This window comes from Capra hircus, chromosome 29, assembly GCF_001704415.2.
Source record: "Capra hircus breed San Clemente chromosome 29, ASM170441v1, whole genome shotgun sequence".
Taxonomy (NCBI): Eukaryota; Metazoa; Chordata; class Mammalia; order Artiodactyla; family Bovidae; genus Capra; species Capra hircus.
The window spans coordinates 6,700,924-6,719,201 of NC_030836.1; the positions used below are offsets into that span (position 1 = coordinate 6,700,924).

The window sequence follows — 18,278 nt, forward strand, 5'->3', positions numbered from 1 at the left end:
TCACGCGGCAGAGCAGTCCTCCTGGGTTCCCGCACCCTGCTGCTCTCCACCCGGGCGCCCCTTCCCAGTAAAGCCTCTTGCTTTGCCATCACGTGTGTCTCCTCAAATAATTCATCTCTGAGTGTTAGGCAAAAACTCACTCAAGAGCCCTGCAAGGGGTCCCTCTTCCTGCAACAGTGTCAGGCTTCAACAAAAATATTTGCGTGCACTTATCATTTAATATTTATGTAAACCTAGTATGGTACATATGTACTGTTAGTATATTACCGTTGAAGCTTAGAAAGCTATTATAGCATAATACCCTGAGTTACATAGTGGAGAAGTAAGGATTCACACTTAGACCTCTCAGACACTCATAGATGTTTGTTTAGTGTTTAAGAAAAGAAAGGCACTTCAGTCTTTTTTAACTGACAAAGTCTCACTTGATCTAAATAATGGACCAAGTAGAAGCGATGATGTAAAATACAAAGAGCATAACCAATAGTCTCAAGGTTGCATCTTCAGACAGCCAATGACAGCTGTGTGACCTTGAGCAAGTCTTTCCTCTCTCTTTATCCCATTATACTCTCTGCAAATTAGGTCTGTTTTCCATTCTACTGGTCCACTGACCAATACAGCAGATTGTTTACCCCGGAGTGACTATTTTTTCACCATTCATCGCTGTGGGAGTATAAGGTTCAGATTCCCTTCTTCCTGACACATATTCTTTATTATATCTGGTGGATGATGACCACTGAGTCTGCAGGACGATTTGGTTTGCAAAATATCAGAATGGAAACTTGAAAGTCCCTTCCAGATCATAAAGCCTAAGAATGCGCTATAGCTGACAATGTTTGCTTCTTTAAAAAGGCTGCAAATGTATTCAGCTGTGAAAGAGAAATAGTATTTACTGAGACCCTTCTGAAGGTCCATTTCATTTTGTACAAAGGAGAAAGCCCACAGGAAGAAAAAAAAAAATAAGGCTGGGGATTTTTTTTTTTCCTCTATGGGAGAGATTACAGAAATGCTAAAGTACATCAAGGACAATGGAATGTAGACAACATAGATTCATCCTAAAACTCTGAAACATCTTCATACCCTGGAATTAGTTATAGAGAATGGATAAAAAGCAGTGAAGCCTTCCTGGAGTGAACCCAGAAAAGGTAATTTGACATTTGCAAAACTCTTTAGGCCTGAATCCCCCAAAGATGAATTGTTTATTTTCCTTAGAAATTTAATTTAACAACAGCTGCTAGTGATATGAGAAGAGCAGGCAGGCTTTTAAAGATTAACACGGAAGTACAGAGAGCTATTATACCAAGGGAATCATGTTCTGTAACAAGCTGGAAAGCAGTATCTTCCTTCAGTAGACGTGTTTGACAGGGTTTGGGGCTGTTAAACCATTCGAATTCCTTATAATTGGGAAACTGCCTCTTTCGCACAGGCCATCAGGTGCCCACTTGGCTGTACTTAATGGGAGATGCTGATGGAAAGCCGCAAAGGCAGCACTGGGGTGACATTCCTTTTAATGCCATCCCCAAACAGACAGAAGTGTGAGCTTTCCAAGGGGAGGCATAACCACTGGAATGGAGGCAGGATTACAGTGCAGAACCGAACAACTCAGGAGAGGGTTGTGCAGGCCGGTGACTTAGGATGGGGCTCAGTGGGCACGCAGGCCCATCGCTGCTCGTGGATGGATCTCCTGTCCCTCTCTCCACATCTCTGCAACCCTACCCACCCCCTGGAGAAAGAGTGCGGATTGTGGAAGCAGCGTGTGCTTCTGTTTGAGAATTTATTTAAGTGAAAATAAGGAGTGGAAAGAACAACCAAAGCCCTTGTGTTATGGCGTGAAGAGCGGACGCAGGGCAGGGGAACAGCTCTTCGTGTGGCCTTGCAAAATGTGACCTCTGTTTGGTCATCGATGCGAGAGCTGCCTTACATGATGGCAAAGTCAGCCCTAAAAGTTTATTTCTGTGGATTAATAATTGCTTGCTTATTTTAATTGGGGAAAGGAATTTAAGGGATAAAATAAAGGCTAGCTGTGTAGGAATTGGGAGTTCCTTTTAAGAAATAAAAGAGAAAACTGGCCTAAGTCCATTACTGTGACTGGTGGTAACAAGACACTGAGCCTGCCGATTGACTCTAGAATCACCTCCCTGTCTCCTTGGATCAGCTGCCCATCACCATTTGTGGTCTCAACCATCTCGGACTTGCCCGTGAACTTTCCTGCTTCCATTCTATCTTCCAATTTGCTTCTCCACTGCAGCTGCTATCATATGAGTACAAGCTCAGACTACTCCCAGCGTGACAGGCCAAGAAATTGAGAGATGAGGTTGCTGGGGCAAGGGATAGTGACTTTATTGGGAAAGCCAGCAGACCAAGAAGATGGGGGACTAGTGTTCCAAAGAACCGCCCTACCTGAGTTAGAATTCAGGCTCCTTTTGTAAGTAATTAAAGGGGAGGAGAGAGTGGCCACTTGTTGTAAATGTCTTGGTGCAGGAATCCTTTCTTCTCATACCTATCCACCAGGGCTGTGGTCACAATGCTACTGAAAACCTCCAATGAGACAAAAGTTGGCAGCCCAGTCCAGTATTCTTGCCTGGAGGATCCCATGGACAGAGAAGAGTCAGACACGACTGAAGCAACTTCTCTTTCTTTTTCTTTCTTGTTTCTGTCCTGCAACTGTTCATCTCTGTATGAATGGAGAAGTGTTATACCTTTAAAAAGTCAGAGCCGGAGAACGGACTAGCATACACATTTCAGGCTATAGGCAACATTCTTTTAGTCATTCTTAGCACAAGCAACAGAGTACAGGGGTTAGAGCTAAAAGGATAGATCCAGTATGGCGTCAGGCTTGTTCTTCCCTATTATGTAACCAGAGAGAGAGTTCCCAAAACACAAATCTGCTCATGTCACTCCTTTGTTCACAGATTATAAAATGTTCACCATTGGCCTCAAAGTAAAATCCAGACTCCTTAGCTTGTTGCACAAAGCGTCTGTGATATGGCCTCCAGGAAGGGCCACCAGCAGGGCTAAGGAAGAAGCCTGCAAGGACTGTGAATTGTGCTTACCTGAAGGATGCTCAGGAATGTTCCTGGGAGAGAGAACAGGAGTCACGTACAAAGGGACGTGCACAGAAACCAGCAAAAATGCCTTGAGTCGAATTTGAAGGGTTGAGGGGGGACAGCCTGAGCCCCAGTTCAAAAGCTCTGCAGCAGAACAGACGGCAGTGGGGCAAAGACACTGGGCGAGGCGAGGGCGGGGCTCTTCATTCACGGCGCCATCTGTCTGCCCTGGCACAGAGGAGAGCGAGGCAGGGGATGCCCCCCACGGCCCTGTCCAGCCTCAAACTCCTGCTGACCTTCAACCATGCTCTCCTCCCTCAGGGGAAGAGGACGCTGAAGAATGAAGAACACTGTCTCTCACACGGCTCTGTTCACACTCGCCCTGCTCTGGAGCAGACTTGGCTTCTCCTTTTTTCCTTTTCTTTCTTCTGTCTAACAAACTATTTCTCAACCTTCAAGACATGGCAGAGATTTCAAAAGCTGAGTGTACCTTCCTACAGGCTCTGACTACTCATTGTTCCTTCTCTGTGTCTTGTTAGGACCTTGCACATTACCTAAGATATCACTTATCATGTACTATAATGACTCGTTAGAATGGTTGTGTCCACACTGGAGTATAAGTTTCTAGTGAGGATATGTCTTATTCAATATGCTAAATGTAAGAGAGAGAGACCAGGACTCATGAAACGCACTCTTCTTTCTCACTGATTGAACCCAAAGAACTAAAATAGAATTCTATATTAAATGTTTTCATTTCTCTGAGTTCAGAACCTCAGGGAATGTCTTCTTCTGATTCAAAAGCTATGCCAAAAATGTTCTTTCCTCTACCCATAAGAGGGAGACCCACGTAGAAGAAAAGAAGAGGAAGCTAACAGACTTCAGATCAAAATTCTAAAGATATGGGTAGATTCCAACTTGTCTCTGGCACCATACTGACGTGAAGAAAAGGTTTTAAGCTGCCTCCAGAGAACGGTGACTTAGCCTGCTTTGGGTGAGGCTGAGTAAATAGTAAAGGGAGCTGGAGTTGGATCTAGTACTGCTTATATGACAATAATATTTCCCTTGGGATGTGAGGCCACATATCTAGAAAGAGGGATTTGGGAAGAGAAAGCACCTTGAAAGACGTGAACATCAAAAATCTTAGGTTGAGAGTTGTTTCATTGCTCTATTATCTTTCTGGGATGAGGAGAACATTTCACTGTGAAGAAGGATTCATTTTAAATAAATTCAGTTCTGCATTGCCATTAGGTTTCTACTGAGATAAAAGTTACTGTGCTGAGTTGGAATAATAAAGGATGGATGCAGTCATGTTTGAATGAATGAATAAGGCAATATAGAAGAATGATTAAATGTTTTAGCTTTGGAGCCAGATAGATCTGGGCTCACAACATAAATCTTCCATTATTCTGTATAATGCATTTTGGTGCTATAATAAAAATTTTAACACTAAGGTGCATGGATCGGGGAAGGTAATTCCAGCTGAAAGTAGCAGATTACCTATCTAAAAGTGGCTTAAACCATATGGCAACAAAATGTCTCACCCAAGAGAGAAAGTCACGAGAGGAGGCGGTTCTAGGATTAGTGCTGTGACCCGCTGACATTAACAGGAACCATCTGTCCACTCTATTGTGGGTTAAACTGGATCCTCACAAAATGATATGCTGAAGACGTAACCCCCAGTGCCTAAGAATGTGACTTCATTTGGAAATAGGGTCTTAACAGAGGGAGTCAAGATTAAGTAAGTGGGCTCCAACACAAGATGACTAGAGTCCTTATTAAAAAGAAAGGAAATTTGGATATAGAAACGGACATTCATGGAGGGAAAATTTTATAAACAAACATAGAGAAAACACATGTTGTAGACAAACACCCATCAAGACAGAGGACTAATGTATCTAAAAGGCAGGAAAGCCAAAGGCTGCCAAGAAATCACCAGAAGTTAGGAGCAGGGAAGGAAAGATTCCTGTATAGTTTTCAGAGACAGCATGGCCCTGCTGATACCTGATTTTAGACTGCTAACCTCTAGAATTGTGGGGCAATCAGTTTCAGTTTATTTTTTACTTTTACAACGTTGTGTTGGTTTCTGCCATACAGCGCGAATCGGCCATAATTATACACATATCCCCTCACTCCACCCCTCTAGATCATCACGGAGCGCCAGATGGGTCCCTGTGCTACCAGCAACTTCCCACCAGCTTACACACCATCGCGCTGGGATTCGAGAAAAGAATAAGGTTGAGGATGGCAGAGCTGCAACAACGTGTACTAATTTCCTAGTTTGTGAGCTGCCACAACTAAGTACCATAAACTGAGGGACTTAAAACAACAGAAACTCAAATTCATTCTTTTATGCTTTGAGTTTCTGTTGTTTTAAGTCCCACAGTTTATGGTACTTAGTTGTAGTCGCTCATAACTAGGAAATTAATACATGTTGTTGAAGCTCTGCCATCCTCAACCTTATTCTTTTTGCCAATCCCTCCACGTAATCACAAAACAACTGCTACAGTTCCAGGCACTATATTCTGCCACATCCAAAAAAGGACAATTTCTCCTAGAGTGCTAATTTTTTTTTTTTTTTCAGGAAAAAGGAAAAAAAAAGTTTTCTTTCCCAGGAGGGAAACTTAGCTTTAGGTCTCCAAGAAGACTTATTTTCAGGTCCCATTCATCAGGAATGGTGATATGCCCACACTCTACGTGCGTGAGTGGCTGAACATGACGTCCACAATGTCAAGTATCTATCATGAGAGGCAGACACTGCTTTCAAAGCAAAAAGGAGAGGAAAACAGTTGCTAGATGGGCATGGGCAGCCAATGCCACCCGCCATAGGACAGAAGAATCAGATGGGTGACGACAGCTATCAAAGTCCCAACTTTATTCGATTTTCACACTCTCTGTATTTATGTAGACTCCATTATGAAATTTTACGATAAAGTAACAGTGAGCAGGACTTCCCTAGTGGTCCAGTGGTTAAGAATCACCTTCCAATGCAGGGGACATGGGTTTGATCCCTGGTCTGGGAACTAAGATCCTACATGCCAAAAGACACAACAGCTAGCAAAGGTCTATTTGGCCATCTACTGTGTGCCAGGGCATTGCGATGGATTTGCATGTATTTCCTAACTTTATTTTAACAAACACCTACAAAGTCAGTATAGTTATCTACTGTGTGCCAGGGCATTATGGTGGATTTTGCATGTATTTCCTAACTTTATTTTAACAAATACCTACAAAGTCAGTACAGTTAATGTTCCCATTTAACAGATGAGAAATCTGAGACAGAGAACATAAGGAAATTCTCCAGTGTCACACAACTAGTGAATTAACTTAGGCAATCTGATTGGAAAAATCAATTGATAAAACGTTTAAATATCTATCCTGTGAGATAGAAAAATATGTCCCTCACTAACCAGTTTCTCTTTGGAAGCTTTATGACAAAGTTGAAATTTTCATCAAATGAAGCAAATTTCCTTGGAGATTCTCACAAACAGCCTCTGATACAGTTCTGTAAATTCCTTTCTTACATATATAAAAGTCCATATTCCTCAGAGGAAAACATTTTCCGCAAAATTCAAAAATGGAATATTTAAAAACCAAATGCAAATTGTTTTCTCATCAGAGAGGTTTGGTAGTATGGGAAACTCCCTAATTTCAGAGTCTTTGAATCCCAGCTTAGTCACTCAGAAAACATATAAATTTGGATCAGTTACAAAACTTCTTCACACCTAATTTTCCTCATCTGTGAAAGGAGTAGTATAAAGACGAATTTGTGAGGCAGTTTAGGGAAGAAATGAGACAACGTATATAAGATATCTGGCACAGTTGTGTTGCAGAGTAGTCACTCAATAATTAGCTCTTATTATTAGTCTGGCTTCCCAGGGAACTCAGTAGTAAATAATCCACCTGCCAGTGCAGAAGACGTGGGTTTGAGTCCTGGGTCGGGAAGACCCCTTGGAGAAAGAAATAGCAACCCACTCCAGTAGTCTTGCGTGGGAAATCCTGTGGGAGGAGCCTGGCGGGTTACAGTCCGTGGGGTCACAAAGAGTCAGACATGACTCAGTGACCAAACAAGAAATGATTAGTCCACATTAGAAAAGACTGTTTCAGTCACCAGGCATGGGTACTGTCTTTGAAACTAGCATCATCGAAGAATTTTTTTTTAAATCTACATAATTTAAGCACCAGCAAATCAAACTGAAAAAAAAAAAAAATCCAGGGACTCACCTGGTGAGCCAGTGGTTAAGACTCCATACTTTCACTGCAGGAGGCACACGTTCATCCTCGTTCTGGGAAAGATCTCACATGCTGCACGGCACAATCGAAAACAAACAAAAATCCAAAAACTGCGTTTGCTTTTGCACTGGAACAGCCCCAAGGAAATGTCATCAGGGCTAAGTGCCATATTTCAAGGTGACCAAAGTCAGTGCTTTTTGATACAGCTTTATAGTAATTAACGTTGTCATGTGGCAATAGCCTATGAAAAGTGGCAAGAACTGATCAATTTAGACTTGTATTTTGCCATATAAAAACATTGGGACATTTGAAATAGTATTGGAGTTCCTGTTAAAAGTCCCTCAATGGCTTTGGTCATTTGGTCACTTGAATTTCTGAATGTGTCTTAGAAGTATGGTTCTTTTTAAATACAAATTTATTTCTTCTAAATGCATTTAGCATCGACTTCCGTGCGAGATTAAAATTTGACCTGGCAACTATAGTTTGTTCATTTGGGAGTTGAGTAGTGCCTAATTCAGAGGATTTTTGTGAGTATTAAATGAATTTATATACACAAATTGCTTAAAATAGTCTCTGACACACAGTGACCATTCCATTCAGTTCAGTTCAGTCGCTCAGTCGTGTCCAATTCTTTGTGACCTATGGACTGCAGCACGCCAGGCCTCCCTGTCCATCACCAACTCCCAGAGTTCACCCAAACTCTTGTCCATCCAGTCGGTGATACCATCCAGCCATCTCATCCTCTGTCGTCCCCTTCTCCTCTCACCTTCAGTCTTTCCCAGGATTAGGGCCTTTTCAAATGAGTCAGTTCTTCGCATCAGGTGGCCAAACTATTGGAGTTTCAGCTTCAGCATCGGTCCTTCCAATGAATATTCAGGACTGATTTCCTTTAGGATGGACATGTTAGATCTCCTTGCAGTCCAAGGGACTCTCAAGAGTCTTCTCCAACACCACAGTTCAAAAACATCAATTCTTCAGCACCCAGCTTTCCTTATAGTCCAATTCTCACATCCATACATACTACTGGAAAAACCATAGCTTTGACTAGACCATTCCATAAGAATTTGTTATTACCATTGTTATTATTATCTTTGTCATTAATATTCTACTGAGAAATGAAATCATTTTCATTAGAAAATGATTAGAAATAAGAAGCCCATAGTGTTCTCTTTAGAGCAGTCTATGTGAATTACTTCATGATTATAATGTAGATATAAATGAGGAATTATTATCAGCACATATTAACAAAGGCCTAAAACTTGAAAAAAGTCTGGATTATTTTGCCCAAGATAGATGGGCAGGATAAAAGAAAAGACATTGCTTTTTTCCTTTCATTTCATTTTTTAAAATTTATGATTGTATCCCAAATCTTCTTGAGGCCAAAAAAAAAAAAGTACTGCATTGGGGAGAGGGGAGGAGAGGGTGAGATACATGGAAAGAGTAACATGGAAATCTGCATTACCGTATATAAAATGGACAGCCAAGGGGAATTTGCTGTACGGCTCAGGAAACTCAAACAGGGGCTCTGTATCGACCTAGAGGGGTGGCGTAGGGAGGGAGATGGCAGGGAGGTTCAAAAGGGAGGGAATATATGTATACCTGCGGCTGAATCATGTTGCAGTTTGACAGAAAGCAACAAAATTCTGTAAAGCAATTATGCTTCAATAAAAACATAAATTAATTAAAAACAAACAAAGTATTACATGAAAAAATGTTAGGGATTTTTAGATAGCTTAAAGACATGAAACCTATCTCATATTTAAATATATAGATACTCTTTACTATTCTCTCTGTGGTCAGGGGAACTTCCTAGAGGGTTGTAATTAGTTGGACACAAGACCATGGAACATGAGACCAATTTAGAAAAATTATTCATGAGGAAATGAATTATCCTGATCTTTTTTATGAAATGGGAAGTGGAAAAATAAGTGAACAAATTAATAGTTTGATAAATTCTTCTGCTACACACATGCTCCTTAAAAAAAAAAAAAAAATCTGGTCACTTCAGCACTGTATACAATGCCCCTGATTTTTTAAATCATGTCCTGTTGTTCTTCACTGGGGCTACTTGCAAGTGTACAAGCGAACTGCTTTTCTTTTTTAAAACTTTGCAATCTTTCTAACAGACTTCCCTTCCAGATGTTTCAGTTGCTGTGTCATGACAGTTTTTCTCCCTGAACTTCTTGAAATTTGCTTCTTGAAGCAGACTTCAGACTGCGCTCATTCTGTCTTTCTCTGGCTATGAGATCAGCCAGCAAACACAACAGCGTCTACCCCGAGGCCAATCTCTTTCCTTTCCCTTCATGGTGAGGACCCGAGTATCAGTTCCCTGAGACACTTTACCTTCTTCTCCAGATGAAATTATCTAAAAGACAGTAAAGAATTTGTCAGAAACTCTTCTCTGAGCCCAAGGAGCGTGTTGACAAACGTTGCGTGTGGCTCCGTGTGTTTCCTGGTTAGGCTGTGGTGTTCTTTTCTGTAGCTGGTTCCTCATACTGATAGTGGGCACCCACTGTGGTGCCACCTTTGTCTCTCTCCTTCCATCATCATGCAAACACACTCTAAGGTCCACTGTGCAGATTTCCACATTGTATACACTCTTGATATACAGAACTCCAAATCCCAGGTTAAAAGAAGCATTTTAAAAAAATTAGACTCACACTTAAATCACCATATTCCAATCTTGAGCTTTAACTCAGCAAGTCTCAATAATCCTTATAAGATTAGTGTTTACTATCTGAGGTAATAATCTTAATTTCATAATTTAATATACACATATACATGGTCTTTTTTTACCTTTTTTTTTTTTTAAGAATTGAGAGATACTTGATATTTTTTCCTTTCTTCACTTTATCTCAATGTATTTTCACTCACTGACTCCCTGGTTTGGTGCTATTTAATTGACAGATAAACTATCTAATAGGCCATGAATTCTCAAAGTACATAACCAGCACCAGCAGGATGAATTTAGAGTTGCAGATTCAATGATATCCAATCCTCCTTTCACAATGGAATCCATAGATTTACAGTAGGGCCCATGAATTGGTATTCTAGGCAATAATTTTGATGCAGACTACCCTTTGAGAGGTCCGTCTAGTCAAGGCTATGGTTTTTTCAGTGATCATGTATAGATGTGAAAGTTGGACCGTGAAGAAAGCTGAGCGCCGAAGAATTGACGCTTTTGAACTGTGGTGTTGGAGAAGACTCTTGAGAGTCCCTTGGACTGCAAGGAGATCCAACCAGTCCATTCTGAAGGAGATCAGCCCTGGGATTTCTTTGGAAGGAATGATGCTGAAGCTGAAACTCCAGTACTTTGGCCACCTCATGCGAAGAGTTGACTCATTGGAAAAGACCCTGATGCTGGGAGGGATTGGGGGCAGGAGGAGAAGGGGACGACAGAGAATGAGATGGCTGGATGGCATCACCGACTCGATGGATAAGAGTCTGAGTGAACTCTGGGAGCTGGTGATGGACAGGGAGGCCTGGCGTGCTGCGATTCATGGGGTCGCAAAGAGTCGGACACGACTGAGCAACTGAACTGAACTGAACTGAATATTACCCTTTGAGAAGTACTATTCCAGATTAAAAAAAAAAAATGTTCCTCCTTTACTGAGACAGGCTGCATTATCCAAGAGCCCATTATTCCAACATCTTAAGCTATTGTCCAGAAATTCCAATGATTGCCAGTACCATCTGTGAAGCCAAATGTTTGACTTCAAGACAGTTTTTCTCTTCTAAAATCTTATGGATAGAAAAATATGTTGAAAATACCACTTAGCATCCATAGGTCCTTTCCTTCCTTTGACTTCCTACCCAACATTTCAGAAAGAATCCTGTTTTCAAATGTCTTTAATCCTGAGATGAGTCGGCAAGAGTGAGAAATGGTTAGCCATCTTGCTAAAGTTATTCTTCCCTATAGGATACATGCTTTGGAAAAACAACACATCTCCTAAATTATGAGGATATTTACATTCACCTGCATCTAAATGAATCAGTAGAAAGTCACCAACAGCCATGCCAACTTTTCCGTGCCTCCTGTGATCAATGTCAAGCTTTTCTTTTCCCAACAGTGCTTGAAAATCATACTTACTGGATCATGTCTTTTCCAAAAGATCTGAAATCTCTAAGTCAGTGGTACCAAACCAAGTGAATTTGGATCCAGGGTACATTGGCCATGTCTGGAGACACTTGTAATTGTTACGAATGGAGCTGGGAGTGCTACCAGCACCTGATATGTGGAGGCCAGGATGCTGCTAAATACTTGACAATGCACAGAGAATAAATATAAGTTGTACTGATACTGAGAAACTCTGCTGCATAAAACAAGCCTCACACCTGCCATGAACACACAATAACTATCATATGCTCTTTAAAAATGTTTGTGATTAAGTATATATATCCCATTAGATCAGTATTATAGCTTCTCAACTTTTGTTCTTACATCAACTGAAAAAAAATTCACAACCTAATTATGTTTTACTCAAGGGACTCACCGAGGATGGAAGCCCAGAAGACAGCCTCTCAGATGGCTTTGAGGTAAGGGAGCAGCCAGGATATACAGGAGTTCAAACAAACAAAAAAGTCCGGTAGTTGAACATCAAAGGTAGCTGCTAATTAAAGAAAACCAGACATCTCAAATTAATGAACTTAGTACTTTTCTATATACGGGAAGATGCAAGAGTCTGGGCTCCTTGAAATCATTTCTTTGATTTGCACCCTAGCTTTCTGGGGCCAGTATCCTGGCTCCTTCCTCCCGAATCCCCTGGGCTGCACAGTTGGGGGGCTGGCCGCAGTGACTGAAGTCTTGATGGCCTGCACATCCTTTGTTTATTGATGTGGCAGGAGGCATTTTTTTAACTACACTCTAACTCAGCTTTTGGCTTTCTGATAGAATCTTTAATTCCACACGTACTTCTTTTTCTTTACTTTTCTGTATTAGAAACATTATCATGGACATTTGTGTTTCTGTAGTTTGGCAACTCTTCCTCTGGAAGAACAGTATCTCACCTGCTCTGTTTATGTGATTTTTAGTGAATCTGCTATTCATGAGTTCCCTTCTCTCCTGAACACACAGTGACCAGGGGGCCCAAAGCTAGGCCAATCTGTCTCCTCTATTGGAATGACACACTTTTGCGCTTTTGTGAAGGCACACAAGAGCACAAGACAGTTGTAAGGGCTTCATCCAGTGGCAGCACTCAGCAGTCACACGCTGCTAATGCTACAAGCTGCGCTGATTCCTCTGTGAACTCTGCAGAATCTGTCCACTAACTGTTCTCCTGGGAGAAGGCAATGGCACCCCCAGCACTACTCTTGCCTGAGAAATCCCATGGGCCGGAGGAGCCTGGTAGGCTACAGTCCGTGGGGTTGCTAAGAGTCGGACACGACTGAGCAACTTCACTTTCACTTTTCACTTTCATGCATTGGAGAAGGAAATGGCAACCCACTCCAGTGTTCTTGCCTGGAGAATCCCAGGGATGGGGGAGCCTGGTGGGCTGCTGTCTATGGGGTCGCACAGAGTTGGACACAACTGCAGCGACCTAGCAGCAGCAGCAACTGTTCTCCTAATTTAAAATCTTTAGAGACCTATTTACCTGCAAATAGCCAAGGAACCTACAGTGAAATGGAGCCAGACCCTGTGGTTCTTCCCCCACCATGTCATCAGTCTGCCTTTTGTCTGTAGAAAAACATGAGCCAAAGAATAAGTTTAATCCGAGAAGTGAAAACATGCAGAAGCCAAGGAAAGCAGTCAAGAAAAAAATAATAACAGTTTGGTCATCAAGAAAAGTCAAGGGCTTTCAGTACCCCTTCCAGGATCATAGATAATATTCTGAGCCATATTTCTGAGCTGTTTTGTAGATATTGAAACCCTCACCAAGTGGAAGAAATTAACTACACGATGACCAGACCATAATATAAGCTGCAGCAATTCTGAGAATAGGCCTCAAAGAAATGGAAACAAACCAGCCCTGGACTTGAAGATTAACTGTACTAAAAACAACCAAGATGATGCTGGTCAGACCACCGCTTGAGCAATTTCAAGTCACTCTCAGAGCTGAATGTGCTTTTTCTGCATGTAGCCCCCTCCCTCTACATATACACCCTAAAATCCCATTTAAAAGCTCCTGCCCGCTGCTTGTTGGGAGGAGGAACACTGCCTTTGGACAGACATCTGCCCCTTTATTGATTTTAGAGCTGGGAGCAGCCAGACCCCACTGTCAGCAACAGCAGGATACACTTTTCTTTATCACTGATGTGCTGATACAAAGAAGAAATATTCTCCCAGTTGCTTCACCTCCTCTTTTGGAAAGAAATCGGCTTGAATTCATTCACAGTTAGAGCTTACCTCTGGTAAGGAGAAAAACTTAATATTCATCCCTCAAAGCTCTGAAGTCTTCGCCTCATCGTCCACTCAGGGGAGTATTTCAGAGGAGCTGCTCAAAGGTGGTCTGCCTTCCAAGGGCATCAGCAACACCTGCGGCTTGTTGGGAACGCAAGTCAGGCGCCAATCAGGGCTGCAGCGGTTCGGATTTAGCAGGTCTGGGATGGGGCCCAAGAATTGGCTTTTCTAACAAGTTCCAAGGTGATGCTACTATTCTTTAGACCACATTAGAGCAGAACAGGGAGACCCTGTCACTTTTTTGTGTTTTTAACCTTTATCTTACCTGACATAAAGCTCAGCTGCAAATAACAGAAACTGGCTTAAGTAACAAAGGGAATTTATTTCCTCGTACAGATTGAGTTTAGAGGTTTGAGGGCTTCAGCTGTAGCCCAATTATGTTGCCAAATATCTGCTTCTTTCCAAGTAAATGACCTCGTTTTGAGTATAACTGAAAACTGTAGAGCTGCCAGGTGTGGACATACAACTAATCACCCCTCCTCAGATTTATCTTTAATCTGGGCATTTTTAGCACATTTTAGGGCCTTCATAAAAAGTAAATGTTAATCTCTGTCATTCCTCCTCCTTTGAGGATGTCTGTTAATAATTTCAGGGCTCCCCTGAGGTTTCTTTCAGTGGTAAAGAAACCTCCTGCCAATGTAGGAAAGGCAGGCTCAATCCCTGAGTCAAAAAGATGTCCTGAAGAAGTAAATGGATACCCACTCCAGTATTCTTGCCTGGAGAACCCCATGGACAGGGGAGCTTCTCAGTCTATAGTCCACAGGGTTGCAAAAGAATCAGACATGACTTAGAGACATAATAACAACAATGTCTGTTATTTCTACCCAAAACAATTTCTTTTTCCATTTCCACATCCTTTTGTGATAGCAGAGGAGCTCCCATGTGCTAGGTAGCGAGTGGGGAACAGACATGGTTCTTCTTTAAAGAGCATTCTGTCCAGCTCAGATGACTCTCCAAGTTTTCTTTGTGTGTATGTGTTAGTTGCTTAGTCGTATCCATCTCTTTGCAACCCCATGGACTGTAGCCCACCAGGCTCCTCTGTCCGTGGAATTCTCCAGGCAAGAATGCTGGAGTGGGTTACCATTCCCTTCTCCAGGGGATCTTCCCATCCCAGGGATTGAACCCAGGTCTCCTGAATTCAGGCAGATTCTTCACCATCTGTGCTATCAGGGAAGACCAAATTTTCTTTACCCACTCCCCAAACCAACTTAGGAATCCTTGCTACTCCAATCTTTCCTCTTACACACTGTATCACATTATACTGAGTATATATATTAAATGCTGTGTATATAGAAAAATATGAATAAATATAAAGAAGGCTCAATGATGTAAAATTGTTACCTGAACATTGGGTTTGCCTTTTGGTGGTATTGCCAAAAGACAGCAAAGCCAAATTGCAGAAGGTCATGTTACTCACTGCAAGTGAGGCGAACACTAGGGATCTTTCCCAAAGCAGTGTTTTCTCTGAACAGCCAAGTGGGGAAGTTTAAGCTATTGGTACATGCATATTCATGAAGGGGCCTGGATGGGAGGCAGAGTCCAAGCTTCAGTTGATTGAAGTCAAGAGGGTCAAAAAAGGTCAATGCTGCTCTGCTTCGGATTCCAGTTGATCTAGTTGTTGGCATTTAGCTTCTGCAAAATGGCTCAAGACTGTGCTTTAGGCTGGTCTTTACCATCAAAAGAGAACTGAGATCTTTGCGACAGATCTAATATTTTTGCTCTTGTTATTTCTCTAGCCCGTTAACAGTCTGTTATTTATGCATTTTTTTTTTTTTTTTGTTCCCTTAAGACTGTTTGTCACTGAGACCTGTTCAAGATCAAGCATTATGGCCAGGCTGAGATCATAAAGGGCTTGGGCCAAAAATGGCTTCTCTTATGTCAAGAAAGCCGTGCCTGGTGCTCTTTCTCCAGGGACGACCCCTGCCCCACAAATCTGCTTACAGAAAGAGGTAAGTGGAGGAAAATGACAGTGTGGCCATAAAAGTTTTTATAACTTAGATCAGGATTTGTTCAGCTGATACTTGGTAGATACTCTCATTTTCAACTAAGAAACACACAAGGGTGATAAAGACTGGGAAAACATAAAAATCCCATAAAAGAAATCATATTATGTTTTATTAAATCCAAATCTTAAAATATCTGACAGTGACTTGAGAAATCAATAATGTTGCAAAGTATTCTTTTTTAATAATACTCTTCTGCCTTGGGATAGTTGACTATATTAACTGTTATTTCTCCATGTAAGCAAAAAGAAAGCAGAAAGCCATAACGTCCTGCATTGGACGCATCTTCAGTTGAATATAAATCCTCGGAAGAGTGCAGAGCTGGTTTATAACTCCACTTGAGCCACGCGCTTTCCTGGTGGTCTTTCCTTCTTCCATCCAGCCTGGTAAAGCCCTGTCAAAGAAACCACGGGACTGGGACTCTATTGTGTCAGCATCTACGTTATCTGGAGGCCTTCATGTTCTTCTCTTGTGCGTGTCTAACAGTCAGCTCTCAAGGTACAGGAGAGTGTGAGAACACACGGCTGAGCATATGGTAAATAAAACTAGGGAAGTTTTTGGAGAAAGGGCAGAAAAGGAGAAGCGGTCTCCCACCCCCACCGCACCTAGCCTTTAGATTTCTCCTTTCTGTCCTCCTCTCCTCTCAACTCATCAACTCAGGCGCTGGCGTAGATTCTGATTTGTAATAGTTGCATTTTAATCTGTTGCTGTTAATGGTAATGATGGAGAGTGTATCTGGTGACTTGGACAAGGGCCAAGAAACCGCCAAGCCCATACACTGAGAAACAAGGCCCGTCCTTCTGCTGTTTGGGTCACTTACGCTGGACAGACGGGCGAGCTGCAAGTAAATCAGAGTACTGAGACACCTGCTGGGCTGTTTACCAGGAGAGGCTCAAAGTTGCGTGGGACCAAAAGTTCCCCTACTGTGGGGTTCCTAAGAAAACAGGGCATACAATAACAAATTAAAATCGTGTAACCAAGTGTTTAGAAAATGGCAAAAGAAATGGGGAAAATGACAAATGTAGAAATAATGACAGATACTACAGCCGTCACAAAACCTAGAAAAATAGCATAATATTCCTATTAATAGACTGTCTCTTCCACCACAATAATGCTTGTTTTCCTCCATATGTATGTCCTATTACTGGTGCCTTATATGGAGCACTTTTGTATAGCAAATAACTCTGGTCCTGTAGGTTCTGGAGCTTAAAAAGGCAATATGCAATTCAGGTGGTTAAAATGTATTAGGACTGTGAGTTTAGCAAGGCATATCAACATGTTAGTAGTGCACCTAGGGAACTTCCCTAGTGGTTCAGTGGTTAGGAATCTGCCTTGCAATGCAGGAGACTTGGGTTCAATCCCAGGTAGGGGAAGTAAGGTCCCACATACCTCAGAGGAACTAAGCCTGTGTGTTGCAACCACTGAGTCCACGTGCCACAATGAGAGAGTCCACACACCACAATGAAAGATCTTGCATGATGCAATGAGGAACTGAGGCAGTCAAATAAATAATAAAAAATAAATTAAAATTTAAAAATAAAATTCATTACCGAAGAAAAAAAATAATGTTCCTAGAAGATGACTTGGAAGTGGCCTGCTCTAGACTGAATGTTTATGTCTCCCCAAGTTCATATGTTAAATTCTAGCTCCCAGTATAATGGTGTTAGGATGTGGTGCCTTTGGAAGATCACTGGGTCGTCAGGGGGGAGCCTGCATGAATGGGATCTGTAACATTATAAAGGAGACCCCAGAGAGTTTCCTTCCCCCTGCCGCAGGTAGGAACACAGTGAAAAGACAACTGTGAACCAGGAAGCGGGATTTAGCAGACATCAGACCTGCTGGCACCTTGGTTCAGGCTGTTTAGCATCCAGAGCTAGCAGAAATGTCTACTGTTTATAAGGCACCCCGTCGACGGTAGTTTGTCACAGCAGCCTGAACAGGCTAAGACAGGGCCCGAGCAAGGGAGGGTTCCTGACACGTAGCACAGTAAATCCATCTCCTGTGCTAAGTGTACTCAGCTAGGAACTTGACAGTTAAAACTTAGTGACGATTTTGAGATCCTACACTAGCAAAATTGGAGAGATTTATGAGGAATGTGACAATGTGGGAGGGATTCTTGGTACTTACCTACTTTCACCTTAGAATTCTGATCTTTGTGAATGAATTGGATATTCAAAAAAAAAAAGTAAATCATTTTAAAGTGAAAATTATAAAAAGAAACCTATAATAAATAGTTCTAGTCTTACGTTTGATTTTTGTTGTTGTTCAGTTTCTCAATCATGTCCAATTCTTGGTGACCCCATGGACTGCAGCACGCCAGGCTTCCCTGTCCTTCACTATCTCCTGGAGTTTCCTCAAACTCATATCCACTGAGTCGATGATCCCATCCAACCATCTCATCCTCTGTCACCCACTTCTCCCCGTGCCCTCAAGCTTTCCCAGCAGGCAAAGACTGGGTCTTTTCCAATGAGCCAGCTTTTCGCATCAGGTGGCCGAAGTGCTGGAGTTTCAGCTTCAGCATCAGTCCTTCCAATGAATATTCAGGGTTGATTTCCTTTAGGATGGACTGGTTTGATCTCCTTGCTGTCCAAGGGACTCTCAAGA

The 18,278-nt window shown here is 42.0% G+C and overlaps 2 long non-coding RNA genes across 2 annotated transcripts; both read right to left on the bottom strand.

The window, feature by feature from the left end:
- LOC102182853 lies at window positions 987–14,372 on the bottom strand. The gene is made up of 5 exons (XR_311196.3): window positions 13,618–14,372; window positions 12,866–12,948; window positions 11,768–11,884; window positions 7,266–7,346; window positions 987–2,671 (listed from the first exon to the last, which is right to left on the bottom strand). It is a non-coding gene; the product is annotated as an uncharacterized LOC102182853 (long non-coding RNA).
- LOC108634251 lies at window positions 15,765–17,967 on the bottom strand. Its single transcript, XR_001917527.1, has 2 exons — window positions 17,921–17,967; window positions 15,765–17,165 (listed from the first exon to the last, which is right to left on the bottom strand). It is a non-coding gene; the product is annotated as an uncharacterized LOC108634251 (long non-coding RNA).